Below are 13,759 nucleotides of genomic sequence, written 5' to 3'. Positions count from 1 at the left end.
CCTGTGAGCTTAGTAGTTAATGCAAACAGTATTTGGAGTCATAACACAATCTGGCAAAGAGCGTTGTTCCAGGGCTGAAAATGCTGATGGAATTAGCCAACAGACCTATCTGCATATTCCTCCCTCCTGGAGAATAAAAATTAGGGATTGGGTCTTTTGAAAGTAAAAAGAACTTAATATATTTCAAATATTTATTTTGTTCTAGACACGGATATAAAATATCCAAAATCCACAACTGCTTTGAGGTAACCATTATCCCCACTTCATAGTTGAAGATACTACAAAATACTATAGATGAAGATACTAGCCAGGCGCCGTGACTCACACCTGTAATCTCAGCACTTCAGGAAGGTGAGGCAGGAGGATCGCTTGAGCCCAGGAGTTCAAGAAAAGCCTGAGGCAACATGGCCAGACCCAGTCTCCACAAAAAATTAGCCAGGCGTGGCGGCGCATGCCTGTGGTGCCCGCTGCTGGGGAGGCTGCAGTGGGGGGATCACCTAAGCCCAGGGAGGTCGAGGCTTAAGTGAGCCGTGATCATGCCACTGCTCTCCAGCCTGGGCCACAGAGTGAGATCCTGTCTCAAAAAAGAGGAAAAGAAAAAGACAGTAACACCCCACCTCATTCATTCATTCTAAATAAATACATAAATAAGATACTATATGGCGGCAGGGCGCGGTGGCTCACGCCTGTAATCCCAGCACTTTGGGAGGCTGAGGCAGGCGGATCACAAGGTCAGGAGATCGATATCATCCTGGCTAACACGGTGAAACACTGTGTCTACTAAAAATACAAAAAAAACTAGCCGGGCATGGTGGCGGGCGCCTGTAGTCCCAGCTACTCGGGAGGCTGGGGCAGGAGAATGGCTTGAACCCGGGAGGCGGAGCTTGCAGTGAGCGGAGATCGCGCCATTGCACCCCAGCCTGGGCAACAGAGCAAGACTCGGTCTCAAAAAAAAAAATACTATACGGCAGAGAATCCCTGCCAAGATCCTCAAAATCAACCCTAAACAAATAGTGGAAGGACAAGAGAGAGACACATGAATTCCTAACACTAAGCGGGGAAATTAGGGAATACCTCACTACCCGCCTCCGGGACTGAAGACTACTGACATTGGTGTTGCGGGGGGGAGGGCTAATGGCTGTAGCCTGGGTATCATGAAGAACTGGTTGGGCAGCCTTTATCTTCTGCTCTTGTTCCCTCAAGCTGCCTTGAGAGAGACAGTCATCAGCCTGACTCCTTCAGCATGACAGTTAACATAGTGCCCCGAGCAGTGTCCACCCATATCAGCAACACAAACTCCGCAGGGGCATGGGAGAGAGTTCACAAAAATAGACGCAGACAGCCCTCAGGTAGTTCCTCCACCGGTGCTTCCAACCAAATCTCCAGGATTGTGGATTATCTTACTTTCTCCTAAGGGTTTAAAAGTGAAAACTCTAGCCAAAGGAGCGACTAGTGGACTGGTGGTCCCTGGATTCTCAATCCTTACATCGCTGGGACCAACATAGGTGAAGCTGTCCTTGGCCCCGCCCAGTATGTATGATCAGACGTTTTCCCAAGGGAAAACGAGCCCACAGCCAAATAACTGGACAGCTGGGGAGGACAAGTCTCCACAAGCAGCAGGTATCATCTGATCACACATGTTGAAGCAGAAGGACCCAAAATCTAAAAATGCTCCTTAAATAGGAGGTAAGAGAAAATGTTAGTAATATGCAGTAAAAACAAGACATCCTAAAAAAAAAAACTAAGTGAAAATGTTAGGTAGGAAAAATAAAATAGTTAAAATGAAGAATTTGATAAATGGAAATAGCACAAATGAAATAGAATGGATATAGTTGAAGAAATAATATGTGAACACACGATTGTGGCAGTCTCACAATAAGACTAAAACATGAAATAGAAAAGAAAAGCTTGGAAATGTGGATGATAAACATTAAAGTGCAAACACCTGAGCAATAGTTCCAGCTGGAGTAAGAAATAAAAATAAAGTGGAGGAACTACTTGAACAAATAATGGAGCTACATTTCCAAAAAATGACCTTATTTGAAAGGACTTATAAAGAGACAACGAGAGATAAGGAAAAATCAATTCCTAGGTACAACTATAAAATTTAAAAATAATAAGTAAAAAAAAAAATAAGTAAAAATAATGAGGAGACTGTGCACAGTGGTTTATACCTCTAATACCAACACTCTGGGAGGCCAAGGCAGGAGAATCACTTGAGGCCAGGAGTTCAAGACAAGCCTGAACAACATTTTGAGACACTATCTATCTCTACAAAAAAAATAAGGCTGGGAGTGGTGGCTTATGCCTGTGATCCCAGCACTTTGGGAGGCCGAGGCAGGTGGGTCATGAGGTCAGGAGATCAAGACCATGCTGGCCAAATGGTGAAACTTCATCTCTACTAAACATACAAAAAATTAGTCAGGCATGGTGGCGCATGCCTGTGGTCCCAGCTACTCGGGAGGCTGAGGCAAGAGAATCGCTTGATCCTGGGAGGGGGAGGTTGCAGTAAGCCAAGATTGCGCCACTGCACTCCAGCCTGGGCGACAGAGCGAGACTCCATCTGAAAAAAAAAAAATTAGCTAGTCATGGTGGCACTTGCCTGTAGTCCCACCTACTTGGGAGGCTGAGGCAAGAGGATCAGTTTAGCCCAGGAGGTCAAGGCTGCAGTGAGCTGTGATCACACACCACTGCACTCCAGCCTGGGCCACAGAGTGAGACCCTCTCTCAAAATAATAATAATAGTAATAAAGACAAGGAGAAAGTTCTAAAAGCTTCCAAAGAGAGAGCAGATCACCTCCAAAGGAATGACACATGAGATCCTGGGAGACAGTGTAGTATAATAGTTAACTGTAACTACATAGTAGTTATAAAGTATTAGGAGACAGTAATTTTGAGGGTAGAATTTTATTTTATTTTTTATTTTTTTGAGACAGAGTCACGCTCTGTCACCCAGGCTGGAGTGCGGTGGCGAAATCCTGGCTCACTGCAACCTCCACCTCCTAGGTTCAAGTGATTCTCCTTCCTCAGCCTCCTGAATAGGTGGGATTATAGGTACCTGCCACCATTCCCAGCTAATTTTTGTATTTTTAGTAGAGATGGGGTTTTACCATATTGGCCAGGCTGGTCTGGAACTCCCAACCTCAGGTGATCCACCCGCCTTGGCCTCCCAAAGTGCTGGGATTACAGGCGTGAGTCACCGCGCCTGGTCTTGAAGGTAGAATTTTATATTCAGCCAAATTATCATACAAATGGGAGAGAGTGATGGGAAGAATCACCCGCATTCAAGGGCTCAGAGCACTTGCCACACACAGACCCACATTAAAAACACTTTCGGAAGAAGATCTCAAAAAATGAAAGGAAGAAAAAAACCCAGGTAATGCTGCAGGAGGCAAAAGGGAAGAAGAGAGGAGAGAGTCATCAAAGAAAAATAAAAAGAGGGATAGTAATGTTTTCAAAACAACCCTGGTTTAAAACTATATTTGTTCCATATAACCTCCATAGTGGCACATATATGTGTGTATGTGTGTGTGTGGTGGGATCAGCTGGGGGGTATAAATTAACTGGGCAGGAGAGCAACGCTGAACTAGTTGCATTTTTTTTTTTTTCTTTTTTTGAGACAGAGTCTTGCTCTATCACCCAGGCTAGAGTGCAGTGGCACGATCTCAGCTCACCACAGCCTCCGCCTCCCAAGTTCCAGCGATTCTCCTGCCTCAGCCTCCTGGGTAGCTGGGATTACAGGCACATATTACCACTCTGGGCTAATTTTTGTATTTTTAGTACAGATGGGGTTTCACCACATTGGCCAGGCTTGTCTCGAACTCCTGACCTCAAGCAATCTGCCCGCCTCGGCCTCCCAAACTGCTGGGATTATAGGCATGAACAACCATGTCTGGCCTGTACTGGCTGCATTATTAAGGGCAATATAGATGCTAATAAATGTAAGAAAGCAACTGGAATAAATAAACATGAAATGAGGAATTCAATGCAACTACCATAAGAATAAAAATAGAATCTATGTATAGTGGTTTCTATTTGGAAAAAATTATTTTTCCTTTACTTCTTGACAATTTTCCAACAAAAGCTAAGTTGCCCACATTCCATGTTGCTCTCTTGGAGTGGGGAGAAATCTGTCTTCAAGAAAGCGTGAGAGCCAACTGGATCTGCATGGTGTGTGAACAAAATGGGTTACAATAGAAAAAGAAAGTCCAGGCTGGCCACTTAGCGTAGCTCATCTTGGATGCCTCCAAAAATCTCTAAATGTTGCTCAACTTAGCTAGAATTGCGTTAAACAACACAGGATAAGAGATGAAATCATGTTTGAGCTCCACTTGTAATCAGAATGCCGGAAGGGATGGCAGAAATCTCCTCCCCCAACTCCCGCCATGGAGGGAACTAGGGCATATGAAGGAAGGCAACCACCAATGACACCCAGCTAGCTAATTTGGTGACAGACCTAGGTCCCTGACACCTTGATATTTCACCAAGCTGCCTGTCAGCGGTGTTGGGTGAAACATCCAAAGTAATGTTCTCAACAGCATGCCTCACTTCCCAAATATTTTACAAATATTATCTAAGAATGATGTATTAAGAGTGAGAGTAGTTTCTGTGATTGTTAACTGCCTTAAACCCCCACATCCTGTTCATGTTACTGGCGTCTACCTTTGATACTGTATCCATAGCAATGTGCAAACATTGTAAACACTCTGCTGTCCCAGGGGTTTTCTTGCCATTGGCTGAAGGTGCAGCGCTAATATGTTGCACATGTACGCAGAATGGCAGTAGTTACAGCATTTATGAAGCTTTAACATCTGCACAGCCAGAGAGCTTGCTGGCTTATGTTCTGCATATCAGAGTATTTCCTAGGAAACTGAAAATAAATACATTATGAAATTTCAATTTTCAGTGTGTCACTAGTGTTGTTCTGGCGTCCTGTCATGCCTGCTGCAAAACACACTTTGACCAGGAAGGGATGCCTTATGAAATCTCATTATATCCTTTCAATCTGAAGGAGTCCCACAGAATTCCTTCTGTGTTAATAACAGGAAGATCCAACATGAACTAAAAACTCACTATGTGCTGGGTGTTATGCTAAGAGCCTTGCTTGCATTCTTTCATTTAATTATCACTTTAAACCCTAGGAAGTAGGTGCTGCTAACCCATTTTTCCCAGTTAGAAAATGGGGGCCAGCCAGGTGCGGTGGCTCACACCTGTAATCCCAACACTTAGGGAGGCCGAGGCAGGCGGATCACCTGAGGTCAGGAGTTCAAGACCATCTCTACTAAAAATACAAAAATTAGCCAGGCATCATGACACACACCTGCAGCCCCAGCTACTCGAGAGGCTGAGGCAGGAAAATCGCTTGAACCTGGGAGGTAGAGGTTGTAGTGAGCCAAGATCACTCCACGGCACTCCAGCCTGGGTGACAGAGTAAGACTCCATCTCAAAAAAAAAAAAAAGAAAAGAAAAGAAAACTGGGGCCAAATGAATTAAGTACCTTGTTTACAGTCAGAGCTAGTGAGTGTAAAAACAAAAACAAAAACAAAAACCTAATGAGTGGTAGGAACCAGGAATCAAACCTAGATTTCAAGGCCTGCATTTGTATCATGTGTTCACAGCCTAACTATTGTAAATTGCAGAGGTGACTGTAGCATAAAATCTCTCCCCAGTATTAATATATTCACGTGAAATAGGTTTTCCTGTTGCTATGGTTTGAATGTGTTCCTGAAAAGTTCATGTGTGGGGAACTTTGTTCCCAATGCATCAGTGTTGAGAAGTGGGCTGTTGGGAGGTGATAGGGTCCTTCATGAATGGATTCATTCATTCATGGATTAATGGATTAATGGACTAATGGACTAATAAGGGAATGTGTTAGTTACCACAAAAGTGAGTCTGTTATAAAAGCCAATTTTTTTGCCCCCATTGAAGTACAGAAAAAAAATTTAAAAAAAGAAAGAAAGAAAAAAGAAAAGCCTGTTTGGCCATCTCTCCTGAGCCTCCTTGCCATGTGATGCCCTGTACGGCCTTGGGACTCTACAGAGGCCCCACCGTCAAGAAGGCCCTCACTAGATGTGACCCTTCAACCTCAGACTTCCCAGACTCCAGAATTGTAAGAAAAATATATATATTTTTACTTATGAAGTACCCAGTCTCAGGTATTCAGTCATAGCAACAGAAAACAGACACCTGTGAAAGACATATTTAAAATGGACTCTACCATTTCATTCCTTATGTGGAAATTATTACATTTCTACCTCATGATTCTCCTCCTTTCTCATCATAAGGAGTTAATTTAAAAGGAGGAGGAGGCTGGGTGTGGTGCCTCACGCCTGTAATCTCAGCACTTTGGAAGCCCAAAGCGAGTGGATTACCTGAGGTCAGGAGTTTGAGACCAGCCTGGCCAACATGGTGAAACCCCATCTCCACTAAAAATACAAAAATTAGCTGAGCATTGTGGCAAGGGCCTGTAATCCCAGCTACTTGAACCTGGGAGGTGGACATTGCAGTGAGCCAAGATTGCACCACTACACTCCAGTCTGGGCGACTAAGCAAGACTACGCCTCAAAAATAAAATAAAAGGAGGAGGAGGGGGCAGCTCAAGGGTATAGGGCTGGGTGGGGAGGGTTGACGTGGCCACCAGACATCAATCCAAGTTCATGTTAGTGGCCCTGAGGGCTTCTGGGGGAGGTGTGGCCAGGCCCCTCCCCTGAGCAGGTACACACGCCCTTCTCCCATGGTCACTATGGGGGAAATGGCCCCAAAAAGATCAGCTATAACTGCCCACAGGGTACCACTTCTAGTATCAAGTTATGTACAAAGTGGAGCAGATCAGTAAATGGATACTGGCCTTCTGGGGCTGTGAACCAGAGACCAGGCATCTTCAAGCAGGTGAGGTTAGAGGGGGCTGGGTAACCTAAGAAGTGTGCTCAGGTATAGGGCGGAGCTGAATCACCCCTATAATATTGCAGGGGTAGGGGCAGGATTGTATTGCAGAATGTAGAGGGTGAACTTGGCCTTCATTATTTAGAAGTTCTGAACAGAGGGTCTTTTCCTGGGGTCCACAGATGAGTCAGTACACTTTTTTTTTTTTTTAATTTGAGACAGAGTCTCACTCTGTCACCCAGGCTGCAGTGCAGAGGCAGGATCTTGGCTCACTGAAACCTCCACCTCCTGGGTTCAAGCTATTTTCCTGCTCAGCCTCCCAAGTAGCTGGGATTGCAGGTACCTACCTGTTGGGAGAAAAGTTGAGTGTTGCGAGAGAAGGTGAGGCAGGGCTTGGAACATGTCTGGGGTCCAGAGTAAAACCCCTCGTGGCCTTTGGAATGTGTCAAGACTTGCTGGCTCCTTGCTTCTAGCACTCCCATTATCTCAAGTAGCCATATGTTTCAAAGAAAATGCTAAACCGTCACAGCTGTAGCTCGTTTGCTTGATACACCACTTCCTTTGAACCCCTACATCCTCACCACCTGTTTCTTTGTTTGCTCACCAATTGTGTGGGCTCCCAGAGCTTGGGGCCTTCACAGCCTCCATACTAGCATTGGCCCCCTAGTCCCACTTTCTCTCTTAACTTGTCTTTTCTCATTCCTTTGACTCCACCGGACTTCATAGCCCCCACAGCCTGATGTTGGGTCTGATCGCCCCAACATTCCTGGTGCCCAACATGGGGCGATGAAGACCCTGGTGAAGGAATGGTAGAGTGTGTAAAAGCGGAGGACCCATCGTCAGAGGACACCTGAGGATGACTGAAAGAAGCTCGGTGGGAAAGCTGAGCACTTGGAAGAACCAGGGTAACAATGGGACAAAGTGAAAGCAAACATGCTGCTTCTTTGAATTTCTTAAGGCATTTATTATGAAAAGGGGGAATGAAAGTTAGTAGTCAGAATTTGTTGTCACTCTTTAGCACAGAAAAGCAGTTTTGCCCATGGTTTCCGGAACAAGGGACTATGAAGTTGGATGAGTGGGAGAGAATTGGAAGAGATTTTAAAAAGGCGTATAAAGATGGAGCAGAAATTCCAGTTTCCATTTGTTCAATGTGGGCACTCATAAAGGCAGCTCTTGAGCCACTTCAAACAGATGATGAGGCAGATTCAGATGAGGAAGAGGAGGACGAGTGTAAAAAACTAACTTCAGATTCTGAGTGTGAGGAACAGCTACTGGAGGAGATTAAAGAAAAGAAAGGAAAACTTAGAAAAGTATGTTTTACTAGCCCGTCAGCTCCATCTGCTGAATTAAGTGAATGGCCACCTCCTCTCTCTCCCCTTAATGGGAGAGAAAATGAATTAGCTGAAAAACTTACTGTTCCTGTAGTTGCAACATTAAAACCTGGAGCAACTGGTGGTGCTATATAAAATTCTATTCAAAAAGCTAGAGCTGAGGGAGACCTTGAAGCATGGCAATTTACAGTTACTATAACTCAGCAAGGAGGACAGAATATAGCTAATTGGGCCACTTTTCCTTTTAAGTTATTAAAGGAATTTAAGCAAGCCATTAGTCAATACGGACCAAACTCTCCTTTTGTGCAAATTTTGTGGAAAAATGTGGCTCTTGATAATAGGTTATTACCACATGATTAGGATACAAAATCTGTTCTCACTCCGTCTCAGTATTTACAGTTTAAAACCTGGTGGGCTGATGAAGCTCAAACTCAGGCAAGGGAAAACACACAAGTGCAGCCACCTGTGCCTGTTTCCTTTGAACAGTTAATGGGAGTTTGCCCTAATTGGGGTCGATTAGAGAATCAAGCAGTAATGGAGGATGTTGCCATTGTTCAGCTGCGCTCTGTGTGCTTACAGGCATGGGAAAGGATAAACGTTACAGGGGAAAAATATCCTTCTCCCTGTTCTGTCCAACAAGGACCTAAAGAACCATATATTGATTTTATTGCTTGGCTCCAAGAGGCTGTGTATAAAGCCATAACTGATAAAACAGCTGAGGATGTTGCAGTACAGCTTCTTGCATACGATAATGCTAATGCAGAGTGTCAAACTGCTATTAGACCCCTGAGAGGGAAGGTTCATTTAGCTGAATATATTAAGGCTGGCAATGGCATTGGAGGTAACTTACATAAGGCTACGCGTTTAGCTCAGACTATGTCTGGATTGAAAGTAGGAAAGAGTATGCCCCATTTCTCAGGCTCTTGCTTTAATTGAGGGCAATTTGGACACACAAAAAAGGAACGTGTAAAAGGAAATGCTCTCTAGTAATGGAAAAGCCTCAAAAGGTTCAAATTCAAAGAGATAATTTTAAAATGTTAAATGATTTCCAAAAATTCAGCTGAACAACACCTGACAGGACAAAAGGAAAATAAAAAGGCTAGACAAGATATATGGTGGAGGGATGCACATATAAAGAGCTGGGAAAAAAGAAAGATAATTATATGGGGAAGAGGATTTGCTTATGTCTCTCCAGGTGACAATCAGGTGCCTGTGTGGGTGCTCACCAAAAATCTAAAGATCTATCATGAACCACAGCATCTAGTGGATCCACTTGTACAGTGCAAATTGAAGTTTAAGGATTGCTTTTTTGCTATACTGTTGCACAAGAAGGATAAGCCTTGATTGGCTTTCTCTATGCCTTCTGTAAATCAGAAAAAGCCTGCTTCTCATTATCAGTGGTAAGTTTTACCCCACGGTAATTAACCAAAGAGGCAGAAGCTGGGTTACAAATGCTTCAGCAATAAAAAAACAGAAAAGGCCTTTGCTTCTGTTTCAGCAAATTTACTAACGTGGGGGTGAGGATATGCTTGTGTTTTTGCAGGAGATGAACAAACTGTGTGGGTGCCCTCAAGATGTGTATGACCATGGAACGGGAGACTGGAGGGACCCATGGATCCCAACCATGGACCAGGTTCCCCCGGTACGAGCCATAAGCCAGTTGAATCTGAATGCAAAGATGGAACGAGGACTGACCAGAGTCACGCTGACAACCCCCATAACATGGGGACAGATGAAGAAAACCACACAGGAAGCTGAGAAACTGCTGGAGCGCCAGGGTTTTACCTTTTGCTGGGATTCAGAGGTACAATAGATGCTTAACGGACCAATGCTTTCTGACTGAACTCCTCTCTACCCTGAATACAAGAGACCCTAATAGGTAGGCAGGAATATCATTGCCCCTATTTAGCATGAAAAAGTTACAGAAGACGGGCCTTCAGCCTTCTGCAACCCTTAGAATTAAGGGTCCTCTTGTGAAAGGGAAAGGGGAAATATGTAAGAAGCATTCAAACCAGAGCAACTCCATTTTGAATAAGGACTAAGAAAAATGAAGCTGGATCACCAACTGGCAATTAAGGGCTGCACAGCCTGCAATTGCCTTGCTCAATTAATTTAAAAACAGAATCTTTTGGATTCAAAGCTGTGTTATGTTACTCTTAAATGCCATCTGGAGGGCAGAGATGAAAATCTCACGCTCTATACGGTAAAACTAAAAGAGCAGGTTTTTGAAGCCTCTCAGGCTCACTTGAACCTGCTCCCTGGAACTGATATTTTGAACAAGACAGCCAATGGGTTGTCTGCAATTGATCCTCTTAAACAGACTAAAGCCATTGGAAGCTCTACACTTGCAGATTTTATTCTAATAATTATGTGCTTGTGCTGTCTCCTTCTAGTCTGCAGATGCGGAAGCTGCCACTGGAGAGAAAGCTGCCATCAAGAACAAGCAATAATAGCTATGGTGATTTTACAAAAAAGAAAAGAGGAGCATGTTGGGAGAAAAACTGAGTGTTGGGAGAGAAGTTGAGGCAGGGCTTGGAACATGTCCAGTGTCCAGGGTAAAACCACTGGTGGCCTTTGGAATGTGCCCAGACTTGCTGGCTCCTTGCTTCTAGCACTCCCATTATCTCAAGTAGCCATATGTTTCAAAGAAAATGCTAAACCGTTATAGCTGTAGTTCATTCGCTTGATACACCACTTCCTTTTAACCCCCACATCCTCACCACCTGTTTCTTTGTTTGATCACCAATGAATCGCATGGGCTCTCAGAGCTCGGGGCCTTCACAGCCTCCATACTAGCATTGGCCCCCTGGTCCCACTTTCTCTCTCAACTTGTCTCTTCTCATTTCTTTGACTCCGCCAGACTTCATAGCCTCCAGGGTCTGGTGTTGGGTCTGATCACCCCAACATCCACCACCATGCCCAGCTAATTTTTGTATTTTTAATACAGACGGGATTTCACCATGTTGGCCAGGCTGGTCTAGAACGCCTCTCAAAGTGCTGGGATTACATGCGTGAGCCACCATGCCCAACCATCAGTAAACCTTTAATATTGTCTGGGATCCAAACAGGCCCAGCAAACAAACAGCTTTGCCAGGAATTGTTCTTCATGGTTGGGGATTTGTGGATGCAGTGCCAAGACTCTCAAATGGAAAGGAGTAAGGACTTAGAGAGCAAGATTAGAAGGCAGAAGATGTGGCACTTCACTAGCCATGAAACCTTGAACAAATTATTTTACCTCTTTTTTATTTTGAGACAAAGTCTCTCCTCTCTATCACCCAGGCTGGAGTGCCATGGCACTATCTCAGCTCACTGCAACCTCTGCCTCCCAAGTCCAAGTGATTCTCATGCCTCAGCCTCCAGGTAGGTGGGATTACAGGCATGCACCACCATGCCCGGCTAACTTTTGTATTTCTAGTAGACATGGGGTTTCACCATGTTGCCCAGGCTGGTCTCGAACTCCTGACCTCAGGTGACCCACCCGCTTCGGCCTCCCAACGTGCTGGTACTACAGGCATGATCCACCATGCCTGGCCTCATTTCACCTCTTAAACTTGGGTTTTCTTGTGAGGCAGTTACACTTGATTTATAAGATTCCTCTCAGTTTTAAAATTCCATAAAATTCCAGAAGCACTATCTGGGAGAATTAGTGAGTCCCCTGGGAGAAGTAGTGAGTCCCCTGTCTCTGGAAGCATTCAAGCAGAGTGAGAATAGTCAGTTGTCTGATACACTGTAGACAAAATTCGTACATTAGGTAGGAGGTTAATATTTGATTTGAATAATTAAGTCAATAATAAAAAATAGCATTGAGTATGTAATATGTGCCCAGCACTGTTCTAAGCATTTACACATGTCTCATTTATTTGATCCTTTCAGTAATTGCAAGGGGGGGTGGGGGGTGGATACTATCCCCATTGTACAGAGGATATATCGTCTGATCAGAGGCAGCACTAACCAGAGATCTCACAGCTAGGGAGAGATGGAGATTGGAAATCAGATTGCTGTGGCCCCCACCAAGTCCTAATCACCACCCAATTCTGTCAGCAGACTCCGGGCTCTGGGGTGGGCGTGTCTTCCCACTGGCCTGGGATCTGGGTGCAAGGTGACCTGCCTGCCTCCTACCCATCTCCCTCTGAGGCAGGGAATTGAGTGTGGAATGCAGACAGCAGGCTTGCCAACAAAGCCGCTTTCCCACAGCCTGCAGCAGAAAGCTGCCTTCTGCTGCTTGGGGCTACAAATGCTCTGAGCCCTTCACCAGCAGCCTTATTTTACGGAAGGCGAAACTAACACCCAGAAACAGCAAGCTACCTACCCAAGGTCACAGAACAAACAAGTGGCACAGTTGCCTGGAGTCCTCACTTCCTGGCCAGTGCTTGATGTTCTGTTTTGTTTTTATCTAAATCACATGACTGCAATCGCTTGCATATGGCAGTCCCTCGGTTTTCTGTTCTGAATATACATATTTTCTTTGTTTTGTTTTGTTTTTGAGACAGAGTTTCACTCTTGTTGCCCAGGCTGGAGTGCAATGGCGTGATCTCAGCTCACTGCAACCTCCACCTCCCGAGTTCAAGCGATTCTCCTGCCTCAGCCTCCCAAGTAGCTGGGATTACAGGCGTCTGCCACAACGCCTGGCTAATTTTGTATTTTTAGTAGAGACAGGGTTTCTCCATGTTGGTCAGGCTGGTCTCGAACTCCTGACTTCAGGTGATCCGCCCACCTCAGCCTCCCAAAGTGCTGGGATTACAGGCATGAGCCACCATGCCTGGCATGAATATACATATTTTCTAATCAAGGCCTATGTATCAACTACAGCAAATTGGAGATTCGCAACAGCGGCAATTATTCAAAATGAAACTCTCTGCCTATTATATTCTAAAAATTCTAATCTAACCTCACTCCTGCACAACAAGATATTTATATCTCTTGTTGGTCCTGTATCCACACTTGTGCTCCTTTGAGGCAAGTTTCCTCACTAACATTGAGTCCCCTAATTACATATTAACCTTTGCCCCAGCTGTCACCCAGCCAGAATTCCCTCTGCAGTCCTCTGCTTATCTGGCCTGCTGGGAACTCAGGATCAAACAGCACTGAAAATTCAACAATTCTTTCTTTCTTCTTCTTTTTTTTTTTTCTCTCAAGATCTGCTTTTAGGAGAAGCAATCATTTCAACACTGCATTACAAATGAATTTATACCTCAGTCAGAAACAAGCAACCCCACACCCCACTCCCCACTAAGCTTCTCTCTCTCTTTTTTTTTTTTTTTTGGAGACAGTCTCATGCTGTTGCCAAGGTTGGAGTGCAGTGGTGCCATCTTGACTCACTGCAACCTCTGCCTCCCGGGTTCAAGCAATTCTCCCACCTCAGGCTCCAGAGTAGCTGGGACTACAGGTGCATGCCACCACGGCAGGCTAATAATTGTTTTTTGTTTTTTGTTTTTTGTTTTTTGTTTGAGACGGAGGCTCGCTCTGTTGCCCAGGCTGGAGTGCAGTGGCGCAATCTCGGCTCACTGCAAGCTCTGCCTCCCGGGTTCACGCCATTCTCTTGCCTC

Source organism: Pongo pygmaeus, chromosome 8 (genome assembly GCF_028885625.2).
Source record: "Pongo pygmaeus isolate AG05252 chromosome 8, NHGRI_mPonPyg2-v2.0_pri, whole genome shotgun sequence".
NCBI classification, from domain to species: domain Eukaryota; kingdom Metazoa; phylum Chordata; class Mammalia; order Primates; family Hominidae; genus Pongo; species Pongo pygmaeus.
The sequence above is the reverse complement of the archived record's forward strand: the minus strand, read 5'-3'. Positions refer to the sequence as shown.